General features: G+C 42.5%; 1 protein-coding gene across 4 annotated transcripts in view; it reads left to right on the top strand.

Moving 5' to 3' along the window:
- Positions 1–10,183, top strand: part of IQCK (IQ motif containing K) — a 128,437-nt gene that overhangs the window by 77,410 nt on the left and 40,844 nt on the right. The gene's annotated exons all lie outside the window — the stretch shown is intronic.

The raw sequence follows: 10,183 nt of genomic DNA, 5'->3' as shown, positions 1-10,183 counted from the left end.
CGGTACGCGGGCCTCTCACTGCTGTGGCCTCTCCCGTTGCGGAGCACAGGCTCCGGACGCGCAGGCTCAGCGGCCATGGCTCACGGGCCCAGCCCCTCCGCGGCATGTGGGATCTTCCTGGACCGGGGCACGAATCCATGTCCCCTGCATCGGCAGGCGGACTCTCAACCACTGTGCCACCAGGGAGGCCCTCGCAAACTTTTTGAATCACTAGATCACCTGGGGTTCTTACTAATATACTCAACGTCTTTTTCCACCTCACATGGACTGAATCAGAACCTACAGGGCAACAGCCTGGGATGCTGTTTTTAACAAGTGCCCTAAGTGATCTCAGTTCATCAGGTAGTTGAAGAAATGGTCTTAAAACAATAATTATGAAATACCCAGAGAGAGATGGAAGAGACAATTACGGAAGCTGGGGGCTACATTAGAAAACGTCCACTCAAGGATAAGAGCAGGGGTGGGCAAACTATAGCCTGTGGACCAAATCTAGCCCACTGTCTATTTTTATAAAGTTTTATTGGAACAGTCGTGCCCATGTTTTTTTTTTTAATTTATTTTATTTTATTATTATTATTATTTTTTGGCTGCGTTGGGTCTTTGTTGCTCCGCGCGGGCTTTCTCTGCCTGCGGTGCGGGGGCTACTCTTTGTTGAGGTGAGCAGGCTTCTCATTGTGGTGGCTTCTCTTGTTGTGGATCACGGGCTCTAGACGCACGGGCTTCATTAGTTGCAGCACGGGGGCTTGCTAGTTGTGGCTCACAGGCTCTAGAGCGCAGGCTCAGTAGTTGTGGCGCACGGGCTTGGTTGCTCTGTGGCATGTGGGATCTTCCCAGACCAGGGCTCGAACCCGTGTCCCCTGCATTGGCAGGCAGATTCTTAACCACTGTGCCACCAGGGAAGCCCCCATGCCCATGTTTGGGTATTTTTGGTAGGAGTTTATTAATTTTATTAATTTATTTTTGCTGTGTTGGGTCTTCGTTTCTGTGCGATGGCTTTCTGTAGTTGTGGCAAGCGGGGGCCACTCTTCATCGCGGTGCGCGGGCCTCTCACTATCGTGGCCTCTCTTGTTGCGGAGCACAAGCTCCAGACACGCAGGCTCAGTAGTTGTGGCTCACGGGCCTAGTTGCTCCGCGGCATGTGGGATCCTCCCAGACCAGGGCTCGAACCCGTGTCTCCTGCATTAGCAGGCAGGTTCTCAACCACTGCGCCACCAGGGAAGCCCCTCATGCCCACGTTTTTAAAACAAGTTGGCTATGGCTGCTTTTGTGTATAATGGCAGAGTTGAGTCGCTGGGACAGAGATTATATGGCCCGTAAAGCCAAAAATTATTTACTATCTGACTTTTTACCAAAAAAAGCTTACTGACCCCTGGATAAAAGACATGACCTCAGACCTGGGCAAACTTGGACCTGGAATTAGGGCCCTCAGTGATTATGAACTCATAATAAAAATAAACCAACAAGGAAGCGGGGAGTCAGTAAATACAACCAACTGGAGGATCCAGGCCCCCAAGAGTGGCAGTTTGAAACTATGAAATAAGTATGTTTAAGATGATTATAGAGATTTACTTAAAAATTTTTAAAAGAATATAAACCTTGCTGAAAGAACAGGGCTATAAGGGAAAAAAAAAAAAGATCAGGTTTGAAAAAGAACGAAGTACCACCTGTAGAAATGAAAGCAATTTAGTGAATGGGCTAACGCAGTACCTCTCAAACGTCAGTGAACATCAGAATCACCTAGAGAGTTTGTTAGAACGCTGATTCCTGGGCGCTGCTCTCTAATGCAATTCTGACTTCATAGGTCTCAGGTGGAGCCCATGAATTTGCATTGCTAACAAATCCCAGGGGATGCTGATGTTGCTGATCCACGGACCGTGTTTGGGGTATGAGTTAAGTAGCAGGTAGACACAGCTGGAGGAGTAATTAGTAAGCTGGGCGATAGAATGCAGCAGAGAGAGAGAGATGGGAAATGTGGAAAAGCATTGAGACAGAGACAGAATGAGAAGGTCCAGTAAAAATCTAATAGGAGTTTCAGAGGGTGACAATAGAATGACTGGGCAGAGGCAACATTCACAGAGCTATTGAGTGAGAATATTACAAAGTTGAAGAAACCTTGAACTAAATAGATAAGGACAAAACCACATCAAAACGCACGGTGAAACTTTGGAACGACAAAAGCGAAGAAGCCTTAAAGCTATCTTGAAGGAAGAATTACCTACAAAGGAAAAACAATGACACTAAGACTTCCAATCAGCAGTAGTATGTGCCAGAAAACAGTGTATTATCATCTAATCCTAAGGGAAAGTAATGTTCAACCTAGAATTATATGCCCCACGAAATTATCATTCAAGAGCAAGAGTAAATACATTTTGAAACACATCGCTTACTGAAAGAACTACTAAATGAGGTTCTTCGGTTAGAAGGAAATTGAACCCATAAGGAAGGAGTTGGACTGGGATGCAAGAAAAATGGTGAATGAGGAAGCTGATAAATCTAAATAGGCATTGACTATTATATATATATGCACTGACTTATATACAAATATATATAATACAATGCAACATATATACACAACGTAATATATAAAATACACACACACACACACACACACACAGACCCCAATGGGGGATAACTGAGGGGAAATGGAAATTCTAGACAACAATCATATGCAAGTTGAGAGTAGGAAGATTGGAGTTAAAGTGTTCTAAAGTTCTAAAGAGGGTCCTTAATGATAAAGGAAAACTCTTATTTTCTGTCAGATTAGACTGATATGTAAAAATGCTATTCACAACCCATAAATTGAATTTACTACCCACTAATGTGCTACAACCCACCATTTAAAAAATGCTTCTTTAATGGAACCAATCTAAGTGCCCATCAAAAGATGAATGGATGAGGAAGATGTATATGTACATGTATATACTGGAATATTAGCCATAAAAAAGAATGAAATCTTGCCATTTGCAACAACATGGATGGACCTAGAGGGTATTATGTTAAGTGAAATAAGTCAGAGAAAGACCAATACTGTATGATTTCACTTATATGTGGAGTCCAAAGATGGCCATGGCTGCTGAGCCTGTGCATCCGGAGCCTGTGCTCTGCAGCGGGAGAGGCCACAACAGTGAGAGGCCCGCGTACCACACACACACACACACAAAGTAAAAAGCCACTCAAAAGGGAGCTTTTGTTTTGCAAAGACATTGTTTATGTGTTAAACCTCACGCTGCACTCTGCGGTATTTGCTGATGGACACAACCACTGCCATTTAACTTGATTCCCTAATCATAAAATAATGACCGGGATTAGCCCAGTTCAATGGGGACATGCTTTCCCCAGGGCTCACAAAAGCCTTCTCTAGGGATCCAGGCTTGCCTGGTAATGAGACGTTAACTAACGAGCTTGCTGTATTTTGCATTGGTAAACAGCAGTCCTTGATTTGAAATGAAAGAAATCAAGGAAAAGAGGAAGGGTCTCTGGCCAAATGGAGGAAAGTCACCCTAACCTGATGAGCAGAACCCCGAGAACAACTGCAGGCCTCCAGAATGATGGGGAAACAGGTGTCTCTGTTTGTTGAATACTTACATACTGGGATTCAAGGGATTGTACCAAAAATCCATCCATTATTTTTAAGTTAAAGAACTCTTGTTTGCCTCTCAGCAGCCTGTTACTTAAAATTTAAACACTGGTATTCCTGAAACAATATATGCTCATTGTAAACATCCCAAACAATTCAATCCAGAAAAATATGTAGTAAAAAGTGAAAGCCCCCCTCCCGACCAATTTCACTTCCTCCCTAGAGGAACACACACTCCTTGTGTATCCTTCCAAACTTTAAGAATAAACCAATTGTAAAGAAAGAATTTGACTATAATAAAACATAGTCAACTTGCTGATTATAATTAGTGCTAGCCTTTCTTTAGTGATTCAGAAGATCCTTCGAGTTTATTCTCATTAAGGGTATCAGCTGTCACAGTACAGAAATGTGGGGATTTCTGTGTGCTTATATCCCAATAAACAGAAGCTTGTGGGAAAGTTGTGGACGACCCCCCTTTTGGCCTCCCAGGAGGATTTGGGCTTGCTCAGACCACAGATGATAACCTTCCTACCCAGAACAGAAATGTTGAAGGTATCTAACCCTATGAACATGAGACTTTAGGAAACATTATAAAAACATTGGTTTGTAATTTAAAAGATTTGGGGGATTACCTTATGTTCTATGACATAAATATAGGGTCATTTTTATTCTCTGAAGTTTGCATAACTTTATAATTTATAGGTAGATACATATACAGTACTTTATATGTGTATATAATTTTTAAAATTATACATTATAGACAAATTTTATTTTTTAAGCAAGAGTAGCTTTCATTTATAATTTCAGCTGGAAACAGTTAGTCTTTTTTACTTTGGAAAAAGAAAATCACTTGAGTAGTTTTCTTAAAACAAGGAAGACACCCCATACCCCATGCACTGAAAGAAGAAGCTATAAGAAGAACTTTCTTTTTCTTGAGTGTGATAAGGCCAGTTCTCCAAATTCCTCTTGGTGAGTAGAGCTCTGGGGTGCATTGGATTAAACTGCATGAAGAAACTAGGAACTTTCTGGACGGAAAGGGATTGAGTCATCCCAACCCCCACATTTCTCAAGATTCCTAGTTATAAAAGCCCATGGGGGAGAACCCTTCTGGAAGAAACAGGACTCTTGGGAAACTAATCCAGGAAGGTAAAAGCTTAAAGGATGTTGGTGATTGCAAGTTTGTCATGACTGGGCTCCCTATCACTTTTAAGTGTTTGTTCTTGCTTTGAAACTGAAAAAAAAAAGTAGTCATCCCTCAGTATCTACGGGGCATTGGTTCCAGGACCTGTGCGGATACCAAAATGGGGGGAAGCTCAAGTCCCACAGTTGGTCCTTGGTATCTGAAGTTCCACATCCATGGATTCAACCCACCATGGATTGTGTAGTACTGAACCATACGAGTGGACACACGCAATTCAAACCCGTGTTACTCATGGGTCAACTATATTTCCATATTTTAGTGATGGATCTGGATCTGAAGATATTTTGCTGCTTGTTCTTTTGTTTCAACTTCCTCAAAGGCAAATCCCTTTGGATTTCCAGTAGACTTATAATGTTGTATACTCATCTAAACCACATTGCCACATTTAAAAAATACTTTTTCAATCCAGCTGTGATGAACATTTTGAGAAGTAATTCCTATGCTAAATTGGAAGCAGTATTAAATATGTTAGGATTTGATAAGTATATACTAAGCTTTATTCACAATCCCTATACCTTATTTAGAAGGTCAATAAATTTTAACTTAAAAAAAAATTGTGGGAATGGAATTGAGAGTTCAGAAATGAACCCATACAAGCTGTGGTCAATTGATTTCTGACAAGGGTACCATGACTATTCAATGGGGGAAATAATTGTCTCTTTAACAAATGGTTCTGGGACGACTGGATGTCTACATGCAGAAGAAATAAGTTGGACTTTAACCTCATACCGTGTAAAAAATTAGCTCAAAATGGATCAGAGAGCTAAATATAAGAGCTAAAACTGTACAACTCTTGTAAGAAAACATAGAATTAAATCTTTATGACCTTGAATTCAGCAATGGTTTCTTAGACATGACACCCAAAGCACAAGCAACAAAGAAAAAATAGATAAATCGGACTTCATCAAAATTAAAAACTTTGTGCATCAAAGGATACTAACAAGGGAATGAAAAGACAGTTTATGAATGGGAGAAAAGTTTTGCAAGTCGTATATCTGATAAGGGTCTAGTACCCAGAATATATATTGAATTCTTACAATTCGACAATAAAAAGACAAACAACTCAATTTTATCGAGAGCAAAGGACTTCAATAGACATTTCTCCAAAGACGATATACCAATGGCCAACAAGCACATGAAAAGATGCTCAATGTCATTAGGGAAATGCAAATCAAAACCACAGTGAGATACCATTTTATACCCACTAGGATGGCTATGATAATAATAATTTTAAAAATGGAAAATAAGTGTTGGCAAGGATGTGAAGAACCCTCATACATTGCTGGTGAGAATATAAAATGATGCAGCTACTCTGAAAAACAATTGGTGGTTTCTCAATAAGTTAATCATAAAATTACCGTATGACCTAGCAATTCCACTCCTAGGTATATACTCAAAAAAAAAAAAAATTGAAAATATGTGCTCAAACAAAAACTCACACAAAAATGTTCATAGCAGCTCTATTAAGCATAGCCAAAAAGTAGAAACAACTCCAGTGTTCATCAACTGATGAATAGATAAACAAAATGTGGCATGACTATGCCATGGAATATCATTCAGGAAAGAAGTACTGAAACATGCTACAAAGTAGATAAACCTCAAAAATATTAAATGGTAAGTGAAAGAATCCAGGCACAAAAGGCTACATATTATGTGAGTTAATTTATATGAAAAATCCAAAATAGGCAAATCCATAGAGACGGTGGATCTACAGACTAAGAAGACACTATGGAGACTAAAGCAGATTAGTGGATGCCAGAGGCTGGGGAGAGGGGAGAATGGCAAGTGACTGCTTAATGCATATGTGATTTCCTTTTCGGGTGATGAAAATCTTCTGGAACTAGATAGTGGTGATGGTTGCACAGCATTGTAAATACACTAATGCCACTGAATTGTACACTTTAAATTGGTTAAAATGGTAGATTTTATGTTATGTGCATTTTACCATAATTTAAACAAAACTGGGGTTACTTGTGACTCTATTGAAAATCCAGTGGGAGGGAAGGGAAACAGCCTCCCCAAAGGCAAATTACTATGAGAGAAGGAAGAGGTAGACTCTATTGACGGGGGGAAACCAAAATGGAATAGCAGTGGTTCTGGGACTGTGAGGCGGTAGATGTTGAAACCCAATTCAGTCTAGCTCTTTCAGGGACTGTGTTTGTGTCCTGGGGAAGTGTGGGTGTGGGTGACTCTAAAAAGTTGAAATCAAAGAACTGCACCGATCACAGTAGGAAGCCTGGGTCCCCATGATCAGAGTAGAAAGTCACAAGGCCCAACGGTGTCCCAGAAAATGAGGAGCTTGGGCCCTGGCTTGGAGGCATCACCCGGATCAGCCGAGCTGGGGGCACTTGGCCCCTTTAGACAAGCCTGTGCTCTCCTACTTGCCCTCTCCCCAGGCTCCCTTTACTCATTTTCCTTAAATGCTAAGTCCTGCAGGTACGCGAGAGTTCCATTTCTGCTGCAGTTTGTCCTGCATCTCTCCCCAGCGCCTGAGACGCCCACTCCTCACTGTCAGCCCAGCCCATCTGAGTTGTGGCCTCAAGAAGAGAGGGGCAAGCAGGTCACCATTTTGGGCACCTAGGATAGACAGTGAGGGCCACTGCCTAGAAACGGATACACTGATCTGGGCATGCAATGGGTGACCCCCTCCCCTGCCCCAGTGCCATGTACTAATTCCTGTATAGGTAACTCTTCCCCCAGAATATAAACCTGCTACCTCATTTTTTTGTTTTGTTTTTTAAAATATTTATTTATTTATTTGGCTGCGTCAAGTCTTAGTTGTGGCACGCGGGATCTTTTTTGTGGCATATGGGATCTTTTTAGCTGCAGCATACAGAATCTTTAGTTGCGGCATATGAACTCTTAGTTGCGGCATGCATGTGGGATCTACTTCCCTGACCAGGGATCGAACCCGGGGCCCCTGCATTGGGAGCACAGAGTCGTAGCCACTGAACCACCAGGGAAGTCCCCGCTACTACCTCATTTTAAATAAATAGAACCCATTAAACAAGGAAACCATTTTCATGAGGACATGTTTCTCATAACATCTTGTTACCCAATGCACAGAGCCAAACAACCCGAAATGTCGGAGTTTGGAGCAGAGAAAGGTTTATTGAAGGGGCATGCAAGGAGACGAGTGGCTTGTGCCCTCCAAACCCCGAGTTCCTCAAAGGGTGTCAGCAAAGCACTTTTAAAGGCAAGGTGAGGGAGGGGTATGGTTAGTTGTTGCAAACTTCTTGGTGTAGAAATCCTTTGTTCTTACATACATCCATGTAGGTCAGGTCACAATGTTCCTGTAAACCTCCAATAAGACAAATGTTACTCTCTGTTCTCCCACTTTTTATCTCTATATATGATTGGACTCTTAAAGGGTGAAGCTTTTTTTTTTTTTTTGTACGCGGGCCTCTCACTGCTGTGGCCTCTCCCGTTGCGGAGCACAGGCTCCGGACGCGCAGGCTCAGCGGCCATGGCTCACGGGCCCAGGCGCTCCGCGGCACGTGGGATCCTCCCGGACCGGGACACGAACCCGCGTCCCCTGCATCGGCAGGCGGACTCTCAACCACTGCGCCACCAGGGAAGCCCAAAGGGCAAAGCTTTGAGAATGAGTTATCCTGTATATTTCAGCCTATATTTAAAAAAAAAAAAATTATTTATTTTATGTTTGGCTGCGTTGGGTCTTCGTTGCTGCGCACGGGCTTTCTCTGGTTGCGGCGAGTGGGGGCTTCTCTTGTTGTGAAGCATGGGCTCTAGGCGTGCGGGCTTCAGTGGTTGTGCCACGTGGGCTCAGTAGTTGTGGCGCACGGGCTTAGTTGCTCCGTGGCATGTGGGATCTCCCCGGACCAGGGCTCAAACCCGTGTCCCCTGCATTGGCAAGTGGATTCTTAACCACTGCACCACCAGGGAAGTCTGATAGGCAACATCCTTTTACAAAAGATGCAGAGCCAGCACAACTAAGCACAGGAAACAGAGCACAAAGATTAAAGTGAAAGGAACAGATCTAATATGGAGTCAGATTTGTTCTTCCCTGTTACAGTCTCACAGCATTCTTTGGGACTTTAACTTATCTTTCAAAATACATATATCAATAAAATATATAAAGTCACTCAGTTCCAGTCTTGGAATCCATGCTGTGAGGAGTGCCTCTGCCGGCATGTGGGGAGTAGCAAGATGAAGCGGGAAGGGGAGAGTGGGAGCGGCTATGAGCCTTCTGTGCCTCCTCTGCTTTCTCACCCCTCTGCACCTTTCTGCAGGCTGGTGTCTCTCCCAGGACACCATGACACTCCATTCACCTCCTCTCCACGGCCAACTCCACTTCATCCTTCAAAACTCAGCCCAGAGGCCATCTCCTCCATGAAGGTTTTCCTGACCTCTCCAGGCTTAGTCTGCTGCCCCCTCTGTGTTCCCTTGTACTCACCGATATCCTTACTCTTATCACACCTTGTTGATCTTGCTCCTGTGTATTCTGTATCTCCTACTAGACTCTTTTTTTTTAATTTAATTTTATTTAAAAATTATTTTAACATCTTTATTGGGTATAATTCCTTTACAGTGGTGTGTTAGTCTCTGCTTTATAACGAAGTGAATCAGCTATACATATACATATATCCCCATATCTCCTCCCTATAGCGTCTCCCTCCCACCCTCCCTATCCCACCCCTCTAGGTGGTCACAGAGCACTGAGCTGATCTCCCTGTGCTATGCGGCTGATTCCCACTAGCTATCTATTTTACATTTGGTAGTGTATTTATGTCCATGCCGTTCTCTCACTTCATCCCAGCTTACCCTTCGTCCTCCCCATGTCCTCAAGTCCATTCTCTACATCTGTGTCTTTATTCCTGTCCTGCCCCTAGATTCATCAGAACCTTTTTTAGATTCCATATATATGTGTTAGCATACGGTATTTGTTTTTCTCTTTCTGACTTACTTCACTCTGTATGACAGACTCTATGTCCATCCATCTCACTACAAATAACTCAGTTTCATTTCTTTTTATGGCTGAGTAGTAATATTCCATTGTATATATGTGCCACATCTTCTTTATCCATTCATCTGTCGATGGACACTTAGGTTGCTTCCATGTCCTGGCTATTGTAAATAGTGCTGCACGGAACATTGTGGTACATGACTCTTTTAAAATTATGGTTTTCTCAGGGTATATGAGAAATCTCTCAGTAGTGAGATTCCTGGGTCATATGGTAGTTCTATTTTTAGTTTTTTAAGGAACCTCCATACTGTTCACCACAGTGGCTGTATCAATTTACATTCCCACCAACAGTGCAAGAGGGTTCCGTTTTCTCCACACCCTCTCCAGCATTTATTGTTTGTAGATTTTTTTGATGATGGCCATTCTGACCGTTGTGAGGTGATATCTCATTGTAGTTTTGATTTGCATTTCTCTAATGATT

The sequence above is a fragment of the Physeter macrocephalus genome, chromosome 14, assembly GCF_002837175.3.
Source record: "Physeter macrocephalus isolate SW-GA chromosome 14, ASM283717v5, whole genome shotgun sequence".
Classification (NCBI taxonomy): Eukaryota; Metazoa; Chordata; class Mammalia; order Artiodactyla; family Physeteridae; genus Physeter; species Physeter macrocephalus.
Note: the sequence above shows the minus strand (reverse complement) of the source record. Positions and strands in the feature narration are given on the sequence as shown.